The sequence below is a fragment of the Chroicocephalus ridibundus genome, chromosome 3 (assembly GCF_963924245.1).
Source record: "Chroicocephalus ridibundus chromosome 3, bChrRid1.1, whole genome shotgun sequence".
Taxonomy (NCBI): Eukaryota; Metazoa; Chordata; class Aves; order Charadriiformes; family Laridae; genus Chroicocephalus; species Chroicocephalus ridibundus.
This window is the reverse complement of record NC_086286.1, coordinates 1,759,412-1,772,995: the sequence shown is the minus strand read 5'-3', so window position 1 is coordinate 1,772,995 and position 13,584 is coordinate 1,759,412. Positions and strand designations below refer to the sequence as shown.

General features: G+C 43.5%; 1 long non-coding RNA gene across 6 annotated transcripts in view; it reads right to left on the bottom strand.

Moving 5' to 3' along the window:
• The window catches only part of LOC134513961 (uncharacterized), a 497,182-nt gene that overhangs the window by 40,776 nt on the left and 442,822 nt on the right, over positions 1–13,584 (bottom strand). For 4 of the 6 annotated variants that reach the window (XR_010070573.1, XR_010070572.1, XR_010070570.1 and 1 more), the window contains 2 exons: positions 7,587–7,743; positions 5,822–5,904 (listed from right to left, as the gene is read on the bottom strand). The exons of 1 other annotated variant lie outside the window; for it this stretch is intronic. This is a non-coding gene — a long non-coding RNA (uncharacterized LOC134513961). The remainder of the gene's footprint in view (positions 1–5,821; positions 5,905–7,586; positions 7,744–13,584) is intronic. One more of the 6 variants, XR_010070574.1, reaches the window with a different exon arrangement.

The following is a 13,584-nucleotide window of genomic DNA, read 5'->3' as shown; positions in this document are numbered from 1 at the left end:
AGAAATGGAATTGTTAATGTATGTAAGAGGCAGGAGGATTTCTATGGTACTATTTCACTGCAGAGGCAGAAGGTAGCAGAGCCAATCATGAAAAGCGTAAAGGTGTGAAGGCACAAAGATGGAGAGTTGATTAAAAGCACCGTGGGGAGCGTGAGCGAACAAATCAATGGTAATGATGGAATTATGCCTGAGCGGAACCCAATAGTCTACAGTGTCCTGGTGACTTGGCGCTGGGGATTAAACCTTGTGAGGAGCAGAGCCGAGCCCCTGTACACCCTGTCAGCACATGGAGACACGGGGACTGATGGGACAGGTTACGCTACAAAACCGGGTGAGGTCTCCTGAGTAAGACCAAACTCAGCATTCAGCACCTCTGCACCCTAGTGAGCTGTGATGGCTGAATCCTGCCCGAGCAGGAGCTGGGGTGGAGCAGCAGCCGTGTTGAGAGAGATGCCAGTCATGGTTGTCACGCCTGGGGGAGCGGGACTGGGCTCATCTGGGGAAGCAGAGCATGAAGGAAGAAGAGGTAACAGATGAGAGACGGGGCCCTGAGGGTGCTTGGTGAGGTTAGAGGTAGCACCTGGCAGGGAGGCAGGAGAGCGGAGCCGCGGAGGCTCACAGCGGTGGGGGAGAGATGAGCGGCGGCAGCACCGATGGCCACGTGGGACGGTGAGGCAGGGGCTTGGAGGAGCAGGTGGGAGCTGAGGGAACACAGATCAGAGCTGGCTGTGAAGGTGTTGAGAGAAAGGCCTGGAGCAGCCTGGAGGGAGGGAAGGGAGGATCGGAGCAGCTGGTAAGATCAATGCGGGACCAGCCCTAGCTGGGGCAGCAGTGGCTGAGGGCTGCCAGCGCTCACCAGCGCTTGCTGAGCTTGCCCTGCGCTTACAGCCACCACCACACTAAGCACGTTGGTATCAAAAGTACAACAGAAGCTGCCTTAATTGTAACACCTCTATGAGCAATCTTACACAAATACAGCTTTAGTTCCCTTCTCCTTTGCTATTTTAGGGATTCCTTTGCTGGTATGAGGCATACATCTTTACATGTATGCCAGTACATCCCAGATGCCCCTATCACAACGGCACCAGGACCACAGATGGACACAGAAAGCCCCCGAGTGCAGAGCCAGCACAGCCCCTTGCTGGTCTGTTCATTGCTGTGGGTCACTGCGGTGAAGCAGCACAAGGAAAGGATGCTTCGTGTCGCTGTGTGAAAAGGCACTTTGCAGAAGGAAACACCCAGGCCACTCCCAAGACTCAGCAATCTCATGTCCTGTATAGCAATTTGGACTCCAATCTTATCTACTTTTGTAGTTAGTGCCATCAGGAGGAAGGGCCTGGGGCCGTTTTGCCTGCCCCAAGCTGGTCAATACAGTATTGCCACAAGGGCAATTGCGATGGATGGAGGGATGAGTAAATAGATGGTGTCTGTCAGGACGGACAGAGAGTGCTGAGGGGTATCCGTAAGAGACAAAATCACGAGTATGACTGTGCCATAACACTAAGCAACCCTGAGATTTTCTCTCTGATGGCATTAGCCACATCGCCCCAGAGCCAACTGTAAAGGCAGCACTGCCTGTACGAGGAATGCAAGGGGACAGTTTGACCTCAGGCCTCGCCTGACAGGCGATCCTTCCACACCACAGTGCCGGAGCCAGGCCTTTAGCAAATACAATGAGGCCATACCTGGCCTTTTGGCATGAACTCACGGTGAAATAATTGAAAGCTAAAGGTGTTCAAAATCAAATATTTGCCAAATGGTGAACCGGGCCACTGCAGCCAGAGGGAAGCTGCTTCTAGGTGGCCTCAGTCAGCTCAGATCCTGCATGCAGCTGGGACCATTGTGGTGGCCCTCAGTTAAGGGACCTTAACTCCAGTCCACGTGTGGTCTCAGCAGTCAGCACGGCTGGGGAGGAGAGAGCAAATTTTAGTGATCCAGAGCCCCGATCTCCAGAAATAAAATTCTCAAAAGGAAAAGATAAAGATTCACAAGTAGAAAATGCAGATTCTTTCCAAATGGTCTTAATGAAGATGACCTAAATATGGACAGTTAAAATATCCTTTATGTTAGCTTCTTACAGTCAGGTATGTATCTCTTATACAGGGTCAAGCCTGAGCACAAACTAATAAACCACTTATCGAGAGAGGAGCTCAATATGGGAAAGTGAGGTGTTTGGCCACATCTTTGCTCTTTCCTAGTAATAGTGGGTAAAAAGCCTGAAAGGAAAGTATAAGGCTCAGAACTGGCCTTGAGCATGTGTCCCTGGATGAGCCCATTCTCCAGATATGTTTCTTCCACTCCTGAAAGCAGCAAGCATCAGAAATTGGAGAGGGAGATCTAGACACAGCACAAATATTAAAAGTAAACACAACACATTCCAGTACAGACCCTTCACTGAAACAAGCCCTAGAGCAAAGCTATCTCTTCCTTTTGATGACAATGCAAAGGACTTCAGCATAATAGTATTTACTCAGTTAAATGAGAGCTGCAATGCACTTCAGCTTTAGAAACAAAACTTGAACTATTTAAGTGTACCGTTTTCAAACCCGAGCATTTATTTGCATGTGGCTGTTGACTTCAGTGGGAGTCACTGCTGCAATCAAATGCACTGCTTTGAAAGCCTTCTCAGCAGGTGAAAAGGCTGCGTTACATACAATGGAAAAAGAGGCCCTTTTGCTTTAAGCTCAGGTAGAACCCAGAGCAAGGAAGTGCAGACTTCGTTTAGATACAAATAGAAGTAAAAATACATTTGAACTCTGCAGGTTTTAACTTTCCAGAGTCAAACTAGGCCTAGAAACACAGCAACAATTTGATTGAGCTTCTTGCCCAATCAAGAACTGGAAGTCAGAGGCATCCCAAGAGAATTCCGTGAGATTAACGCTTAGCACTATCTAGGACTCAGGAGCTGAGCTTCAGACCCATTTGGCCATTTATCAACTTGGTTGCCTTATGCAAGTCACTTCACCGTCTTTTACCTCGCTTCCCTGCAGTAAATTTGGAATAAATATATTCAGTCTCTTGGAGATCACTGGATGAGAATTAAGTATTATTATTAGGTACACTCACAGCAAATGGTAAATTGGTAAGTAACGAGTCTTGTCTAGCACAGAACAATTTTTGCACATGTGGGTGCTGGGAAGTTTTAATAAGCACCTTGACTTTTGCCTTCATACCGGTGAGAGTCACCCACTTGTCTTTTGCTATTTATTTTTTAAAATATATGGTCGAGCCTTTCAGCCTACTCTTCTTAAGCTTTTCAACACAGAAATAGAGTAAGCACTTTTAGTTAAACTCATATGGTCACGTTTGTTCCAACCTCAACTCCCCCAGTCTGAGAAACTAATATTTTCTTTCCCAGCGTGAAGTTTTCCTTAAAAATGTGATGTGGCAAATCCTCTTTCTACTAAAGACTACACAACCGTCTTAATCTTTGCCCACGTATGGAAGGCACTTGAAAAAAACGTCTCTTTTTGTAGATCCAGCAACTTTAGAAGACAGGAATCAGTAAACAGCGGGCTAACCATTCTGTTTCCATTGACAAGCAGTGAAGGAGTTATCTGCTTCTTTTCACTAATTCTGTTGCAGAGCTCAGTTGTGCATATTAAATGTCCAAGTTACCAGATTCAAAGAAAAACTTGATCTCAATTTGGCTACATATTAGAAGTGCCATTCCCTGTTGTCCTACCTAGCACTGTTAATTGCTTACATTTAGCCCTCTATCGGAGAATAATTTAGCTTCAGATTGAAAAGAAACAGCCCTGGCCTTGGTTATTTTGGCATACAAGTCTCCAGTATGACTCTGTTTTCTAAGCAGACATTAATGATTCTAAAACTAATATTCATTGTTTGAAGAGGCATAGCGGCCTTGGCATTTACTTAACCTTTTGTCTCATGTATGAGACTGAGTCAGCCTAAATCCTTTTCTTAATTAATATCTATTCTTTTTTTTTCTGTCCAACATTATTTATTAAACAATTTGCATGCAACAATTAGAGTTGAGAGATTAAAAAAAACCTCACTGTATGAGTAAGCTTGCTTAGTACAACGACGACCATGAAACTGGTCCTCCAGCTCAAACAAAGCTCAGAGCATGAATGAGAAGGGAACAGGGAGTAAGTAAGGTCAGGTAAAATAAATCGAAACCCACGTCACACCATTCACCTGTTAGCCCAAAGATTAAGCTACTCCCTACTAAAAAAAATAGTAATTCTAGAGGCAAAGAGATAAAATACAACTGTAAAAGCATAAAACCCAAGGATAAAACACCTCCAGTGAACGTCAGTGATGATAGTTATGGTTGTGAATAACGTGCGATCACTGAACCTTTTTGCTTACTGCTGTGGTAGAAAGAAATTATCATTTCCGATTCCTTTAGCATTTCACAGGACAGCACTGTGTGCTCCATATGAACTGTTCAACTGGAGCTCACCTACTTTTCCAATGCATTTGCTTCTTTATACTTCTTTGGACTTTTGTGATTGCAACTACTTTGCACCCACTGCCAAGTGTGCAACAAAAGACCCTTCCGAATGTTCAGATCGACATAGGAAACGGGAAGGACGCCTTTGGCAAGTAAAACAAAAAAACGCTGGGGTTGCACTACCAGTCATACGACATTAACTGAGAACCAGACTGCAGCTGGCTCGCATATAAACGCACATGGAAGTAAAGACTCAAGCATCTTTCCTCACCTATTCTTCCAACCAGTAGCTATGGGTAATCACAGATGCTTTGCTCAGTGGGTTGACTGTCTGCAAGACGAGTGACTGGACACTTTTTATATCTTACCAGGGTTGTATCTTATCAGACCTACACGAAAAACTATAATGCTCTCCAGACTTTGAAGTCATAAGCAACATGTGATGTGATAACATGAGCCATATCTTCCATTAGAAGACCCACAGGAATATGATTCATTCTAGGCGTTGGCATCAATGTCATCCTAAATCTTGTATTAGCCAATGATCCTCAATCTCTAATGCTCTTAGGATGTCCCTTCTAAAAGGCTTTAGGATATCTCTGGACAGCACACAAAGCTCTTAACCCACATCTTTCACAGGAACCTATACATGGTGAACCGTCCTACCTGTATGACAAGGTCCTAATGGTCATATGCATGACTTGCTTCTTTGCAGCCGGGGAAGACATGATGAAGAAACAAAGTGGGACCACTGCTTAGAAACCTTCCTGCGAGCTGAACTGGACCACTGGCAGCAACTCAGAGCTGATGCTCCCAAAAGAAACAGTCTATCCCTAGGGATCCAGAAGTGTCATTTTCTTCAGAACTACCTCACCAATGTGGCACTACTTTCAATATTATTTCAGGCATATAGTTCAGTAGGTAATTTCAGGGCATGAACTTAGACAGCAGGTTTTAAAATCCAAATGCATGTCTATAAACCCAACATATTAATAAGTTAACAGTTTTCAATAAGACATCAACATTTGCATGCATCTTCCTACTTGTTATGTGCAGTACTACGTTTTTTAATGTTTCTTGGATGCTAGCCAGAGAGTCTGGGTCCCTAGTTAGTTCATCTATTACTTTCTTGCCACAATAGATCTGGGTCTCGGCCAAGTACTGGACTCACACTGCATACAAAAACACAGAATTCTCTCCCTTATCTACTGATAGTCTTTGCTTCCCAGGGAAGGAGAAAAAAATAACATAAATTAAGATAAATAAGTAAATACATACAAATCCAGCACTGACTGTAGTAGGGGTATTTTTAGCACCTTTTAACACTATGTGTAATCAAAAGATTTCCTTATGTTTTTATCCTGCCTTAGTCTCCCCAAGGTCTAATTCATGACTATTCACCTGAACAGGAGAGGAAGATCTCTTCTTTAAACTCCTCCTGGAGCTCCTCAGGCTTTCCACGAGAGTGAGCAAGGTTACATGACCTGAAATAAAACAGGGGAGGAAGAGGCTTCAGTACCTTCCCTCCTTTTTCAGTGTTTCTCAACCTATGGACTATGGAAGGGTTTAAAGAGGCCATTAAGGGTTAGAGGCAGCCTCTGTTTTACATTTGACCTTGGAAATTTTTATCCATTACTCAGGGCCTCTGGTATCTTCAGAGGAAGACAGATGAACACAGAGGAGAAGCTTTTTTGGAAGAGTTTTGAAAACATTGTCCAGTGCAGCTCTGATGGCAGGGCAATGAACGTTGTCTTTTATTGTGGGTTTAAGGTAGCAAACTAATACTTAAATTAACAAAGGGAAAGAAAAAAGGAATGAATGATGTAAGGATCCTGGCTGTGGTTTTACAGTCACTTTAATGCCCCTGAAGTCTGAGTTGCCCTTGAGAGGACTGGTCCTGCCTGCCCACCCAGCCCTGTCAGGACCATTTTTGACGACTCGAAGATGTGCATTTGATCAGAAAACTAATAGGCTAAAACATCATCTGACCCTAAAAATGCCCCCCGATGCTGCTGAGCGCACGGAAACACAACATTCCCCAGAGCAGGGCAGGCAGGCATGAGGAGGCAGGGGTGGGACGGGGAGGGTGCGCCGTGCCCTTGGCATTCCTGCATTCACGCTGACCACGCAACCACCCCGGAACCTGAGCCAAGGACACGCAAAGCCGAGAGCAGCGGGGGAGACATCTCATCTTCACTCGGGCTGCAGCTAAAATCACAACCCAGTCCACATGGAATATTTTGCTGTCAGTGTAACACTAATCACAGTAGTCCACTGGGCTGACATGTAAAATTTTGCTAATAATACCAAGGTAGCTGACAAGTTAATAGAACATATGATTCCTGTACCTTCTGCTTGAGCTGTGTGAGTAGTTTTTCTGCTTAATTTGCCCAAACAAAGCATCAGTGCCTTAATTTCAGTTATTTCAGAAATTAGATCCTCTTGAAGAATGAAAGGATGCTGTGTTTGAGAGGGCTAGCTTTTTTATGAAGACACGTAATTAATGGAAGCCATTAAAGATACTTGTAAAAATGATTCAGATTTTTATATATGATGACTAACTAACCTATTATTGCTCTTCTTGGTCAGAGATTAATGGGAATTTCTTAAAGGATAAAGAATTATTTAACAAGCTGCAGGATATGTATGGGCTTGGAATACACTCTGTGATAGTGTGAATAATAAGAAATGTGGCTGTTTATTTCCTTGACTAATGAACCAGAGCTAAATTCAGAGATAGCAAGCTGTCAAAAAAACCCAAACCCAAAGCCAAAAAAGCCAACAAAAACCTAACAAGGCAAGTGGATGTTCTTTACATGAATCTAAACATACACTTTAGCGAAAAACACCTACTGTTAAGAAATTCAGGTTCTCATGTGCTCTAACTCAAGGTAGTATAGGAACACCCCAGCATTATCTCTGAAATGAATGAGAAGCAGCAAAGACTTTACAGAGTTTAAAATCAGATAATGTTGAATGTTCAACAGTTCCTTGGGAGGGGAGAGAAAGAGAGCGAGACTGCAAGGCAGAGAGAACAAACAACTTTGCTGCTTGCAAGAGCTTCCCACAAAGAAATTTTCTTTACAAAGCAATGACAACAATGTGTTTGGTCAAAGATTTCTATGCAAGGAATACTGACTTCTAAGACCACAAGTAACAGACTCACTTGATGATTCCCTTGGTAATGGCACACATGGACAGCTTTCATATTTCCAGCTGTTTCAGACCGAAGTGACCTCAGAGCGTCTTGAAGCATCTTGTCCTGACTGGGTTGAAAAGCACGTGCAAAGAGGGCCTGAAGCATCTCTAGGCTGACTTTGGCACTAAGGGAAGAGAGCAGGTAACATTTCAGGAGAGAAGGAAATGGAAGGCAAACCAGTTTCTCAGGCAGCTGAAAAGAGTGTTCGGTTCTTTTAATGAATGATTTGTCAAGTATTTTCTGCAGTAACTGTTCTGAGCAACAAACTGCAATGATTCCCATGCCCAGGTGAAACAGTAGTAGTTGCCTCTCTCCAGCTGAAACAAATAAACTTACTGTAGCTGTTTTCCAAAACGGATCCCAACCAAGCTAGGTAGTAGCAGTGAGCTTTCTGCAGCTTCACCAATTATTTTAATATCCACTATGCCTTCCCCCTCTCAGGGCTCATTGTTTTTTTTCCTTTAACTTTTTGAAGGCACACAAAGAATTGAATAACCTTTTCTCCGCGTACCTGGCTGCAGACATATCACTGAAGGGGGTCCTTTCGACATTTTAAAGGACCTGAAGTCTATGACAACATGGCACTGCAGTCAAGAATCTCGCCGGGGAACAGAATAAGAAGATTTATTTTATTTTTAATATTTGAAAGATTTCAAAAAGCATTCAACTGGATTTCTCACTAAGAGGATGAGTGAAGAGAATCCTTTGTAACTAAGCTGGGAGGCCCAAGTCTTTTATCCATTGTTACACAGTTTTTCCCCAGGGCAGAGTTAGGAAGGCCTGCAAGCCCCAGAAGCTTAACAAGGCGAGTACACTGGGTGGGCTTTTCTGCCATTGCTTAAGCTCCTCCCGAGGTAAGAGCCATCAGAGCCGAGCAGGTCCCGCGCTCCATTTCAGCCGCCAACAGAGATAATTTGGGAAGATCCTAGCAGCAGCAGTGCTCTCAGGGAGGTGAACCCGCCCGGCCTGCCTGCAAACACACAGGCACAGACACGCACCCTCGGTACCAAGCCTCCTGTACGTCTGCTTCCTTCATCAACCAGAAGGAAAACCATTCCAAAGAATATTAGTAGCAAATTGGCACTTGGATTAATCACTGTGCGTCGGACTTTGCCAAGCCGCCTTTTCCCGTTGGCTTTTTCAAAATATTATACATGAGTGGTTAACTGAAGATACGTTATCTCTTTCAGGATAGATTGGGTAAGAGGAGGAAAATTAGTGTAACTCTACTGCTAAAACCTTTGTTTTGCCTTTTGAACCTTTTACATTTTTCTGTGAAAACCCTACAACCTTGACGCAAATGAATTGGTGGGGTTTGATCAAATAGACTTTGGTACATATTTCCTGAGCTTGGTTCACAGCCCCGATGGAATCATCTACCTTTCCCACTGATGTTCACATCTAGATAAAGCGAGAGCTTGCTTGAGTGATTCCCAAGTGCCACTAATGTGAGAAGGAGCTCAGGACCTGAGGCAGGATAGCCAGGACATGATCTTACCCCACACACTCCCAAAATCTTAATCTAGGACTTGGCCAACCTAGTTCACTACAAAGCCATAAATACACAAGATCTCTATTGGTAAAATTTTGCTCGGCAGCATTTCATAGCACTTTTGGTCTCTGTGAGATTTTTGCAGTTAATCCAGCCACAAAGGCGCATTAACTAGGAGCAGCAAAAGGCACTTGACTTCTTATGTCCATTTGTGCCTCAATCAATGTGTCAGAGTTCACCATTCAAAGTTGCTCTCAAATAAAAGGTGAAATGAAACAGCTTTTAAGTGACCAAGCAACTCTCTCCTGACTTGCTACAAAACTTGTGGGACCCTAATATAGCAGACACTTTAAAGGCAAATGTCTTATATATGCGTCCACGGCCCAGAAGCAGGAGGATATGGAGTTTGTAAATAACCACTGCAATGCACGTAACGCCTATTTGCTTACTTGAGCCCACTGAAATTAATGGTCTGTGGTTTAGGTATGTGTCAGTGCCATAAAGCAGGACACGCTTGGGGACCAGGAAGTGTCTGCTCCATGTGTTAATGACGGAGTTATGGAGTGGCAGCAGCCGTTTCATAGACAAAGTTGCAGAGGGATTTTTACTATATGCTCAGCTCTCCCCTTTTATACTCCAACAGAAGCTGAAGAAATTCCGAGGTCAGACCTGGGGCCAAGGTTGAAATTTTTCTATGAAATTTGAAAGGGATCCAGCTAGAGATTTTCAAATGATGCCACCCTTGAGAAAACACAGCTCGCAAGCCGAGACTGTGCCCCTCCTAGCACTTAGGTGTTCCCTCACCCAGGGGTGACTCTGGGTATGAACAAAACTGTGGTCAACAAAACTACTGCCCCCCCCTTCAAGGCTCTTCTCCACTAAAGCCCCAGCTCTCCTTCTCTAGCCCCACCATTCAAGGGAGATGCTTGAATAACCCAAGAAAAAAACGTCCTACTAAGGAGTTATATTTTAATGTTTATGCTACGGCTTTTTGTATAATAGGAATAATCGCTATTGCTTTGTAGTACACTTACAACAAATAGCTTTTGAGATTGCTCAAACACTTTAGCTCCACTTCAGCTCTTAATCAAACTCAGCAGCTGTTTATTGCAATTACACTATAAAGCAACAGACATTATCCCTTAACTAACTGTCTTATTAATATAGGTAGTTACACAGCTATTTCATAGTTACTCTTAAATAACTGCTTTTAATTATTTTATTAACATAAATAACCATCTCAATAAATTTAAATTAAATGCATATGTGAGAAATGTAATTTAAAGCATTGCACAAAACTGCATCTGTTTACTAATGTTTAAATTGATGTCATCATGTAATTCAATTAAAACCCAACTTTAGTTTATTTCAATTGCTGATTGCCATGGAACACCTAAGACACTAGAAGTTCCTAAATACTGAAATGGGCACTGTCTGGTCTGTCTTCTGTTGCTGTATTTTCTTTGCAATATTAGTTTGCTGTCAGGAGAATGAGATTTCTTTTTACCCACAAAACTCACCATTTAATATCCCCATTTACTTTTCTTTTCTTGCCATTCGCAGTCAAAGCAACAGATGAAACCGGACTGTGTTTTGCCTTCTAGTTCACTTGCACGACTCCACTTTCAATGGAGAACAGGATTTTATTTCCCTGGGCAATACGGGTTCCTCCATGCCTTATGCCATTTGTTCTGGTAGGATCCAGCTCTTTGCCTTCAGCTAAGGGGCAGGCAGACATCGCCTGACCTGGCCAAAAGTCCCCTTATTCTTCCTCATGGGGCACAGTTTATTATTCAGGGGCCTCATTCTACCCAAAAATCCTCCACTGCAGAGTGGGCAACACTTGTACGGCACCTTTTACCCCCCAGTACCAATAACGCACCTTTATCTGAAAAGGGAGCACGGCACAGAGTGGCGTCTGCCACCTCTCACTTTGCAGAAGGGTCTGCCCATCATACTGGCTTATTCAGATGTTCTTTTCCCCCGAGTCCTCACCATGGGGGAAGAAAGAAAAACGTCCTATCCTTATTCTGTTTCAGACTCCTCCCCTGAAAGATAGGGAGGAAAGTGCTTGCTGAAGAGCAAGGAGAAAAGGAGAGGGACTCCCTTCACCACGTGTTTGCAATAGGCAGGAGAACAGGCGATTTTTAGAAAGTTCTGGGAGAAACTTAAAGTGGCAAACCTAAGTCAGGAATGGGGTGAAAATACGGCTGGAAAATATAAAGGTGCAAAAGGAGATGAAGATGCCTCACATACTTTCCTGCCAGCCATTTTCTTCTGCCACTCCAAACTTTTAGTTCTATATTTAGTTCTATAGCTGGTGCGTGGGCCTGTAAATGGGAACTGCTACCTCTCTGAAATCAAATCACAACAAACCCCCTCCAAAGTAACTGGGATGTGTTGAAAAAAAGTGTTGAAGTCAGAAACATTTAAAGTAAAATTTCTCTGAGGGTCTTGATTTGAATCTTAGCAGCTTTTAAGCTGCAAAACTATGGAAATCGAGGCATATTTGGCTCTTGGATATCAATCAATGTCAAAGATGTTACAGGAGAGCAACGAAGGGAAGAATTTGGTCCGTAAAAACCAACCTACTGATGGTGAATTCTGCTAACTAACAAAGTCCATCCTATCCTCCAGCTGCTAATTAGAGGACACAACCTCCCTACAAGGAATCATTAAAGAATGGCATTTCGATGCATGTACACACTCTGTTTCAGGATGAAGGTGCCTCAGTGACACCATGCCTAAGGAGAGTGGAATGTAACCGGAGACAACAAAGAGGAAATGATGATTTATTTATTTTAAAACTTCTATCCAAATGTAACAGGTAACATGAAGGGATAATTACAGGCTCCGTCAGAAAGGGGTTGCTGATGCTGTGAGCTGGCAGATAACGCTAAGCTCCTCAGAAGACGAGACCTTAAAAGTTTACAGACTATGCTGGGCAAAGACATAGGCCATTCACAGGCGACAAAGGGATTTTACAGAAAAACGTAGAAACTAAGAGTGAGGGAAGACACGTTTAAACTTCAGGTAACTGAGAGTTATCAGGGTTTGGATAATTGAAGTTCCAATGTGTATTTGCCTACACTGTCGCTCACCTTTGAGCCCTACCTAGGCATCTTGACATTTATGTAGTCTGAAATCCTGAAAGCTCTGAGTTTAGACAACTAAATTGTTGCTTGTCAATTTAGTCTTGACTGAGAGACAGGTGTTTTGTTTCAGAGTAGCACTCCTTTCAGACTCCTCTATTCCCAAACTCAGATTACTGAGCTAAGGAACTGCTAAAAATGAAATAACTTCCAAGCAGGCAAAGACATACCTTGAACAAAGGAATTCTTTGGGCAAAATAGGGATTTTTAATTATTGCTTGTTTTTTGTCATATGGGATTCTCAGCTCTAGCTCTCTGGTGGGAGCTGGAGGAGCTTGGAGGCTTTGAAGGTTCCTACATTTTTTGTAACGTGGTAGATCCTTTGCTACTGCTATGCAGTTTTACAAGCCTGCTCTGCTGAATGCAAGCTGCTCCCTGAACAAAACCCTGAACAAAAATCCAGCTGAGAATCTGAACCAGAATTCTCCAAAAATGTAATTCTGGAAGCAGGCACACATATATGCCTGCTACACACACAGCAGTCAAATGCCAACAGTGCAAGCAAGGAGTATCTGCTAGCTACCTGATGCCTACATCCTAACTTTACATCTAATTCAAAGTAGGTCATTATTATCAGGCATTCGTTATTATCCCTAGTAAGTGATTGGGATCCTTTCCAATAACGAACAAGTTCTCTCTTGGCACAACTTTGCACAAGTGACTTAAACAGTCCAAGAGCTGCACATGCTGATGGTGCCACTGGGATCCCACATTTGACTGTGGCTACAGTTTTGTAGTGTTAATGCAATGGAAAGTGAATGAGGGAGCCCAGAAAACAGCTCAGGCAGAACATAGCACCATCCGTCTGACCCCAAATTCAGCCTGCCTTTGAGATGCTACTGCCTGCGAGCAGCAGATGAGCCCATTACCACGAAGTGCCTCACTGCAGAAAGCAACAGCGAGACCTGTTGTCGCACCAGAGTGCACTGCCCCAGCCCTGCCTACACTCGTGTCCTCCGGTAAGTCAGGTTTTCCCGTTTCCATGCCTCTGTACGTGGGTGCTGGTGCCCATACGCTTCTGGCTTCTTGGCATCGTGGCAATGTTTAGAGCTTAATTCTTTTGTTTACGCCACTAAGTGCGTTGAAGACCACAGAATACAAGATTCATCACACTGACCTGCCAATAATATCAGCTCTGACCTGAAGGGATAGGTTAAGGGTCTCATTTAATTTAGAACCTTAAACTGGATTTGAACTGTAGCCCCAGAAGTAAAAAGCCAGTGTTTTTATGTGGGAAGCCACATGTCTCTGGTTTCCTGATTGGTACTTGTGACATCCCAGTATTGGCAAACCATGGAGATATTAACTGTGTGCTCTATTT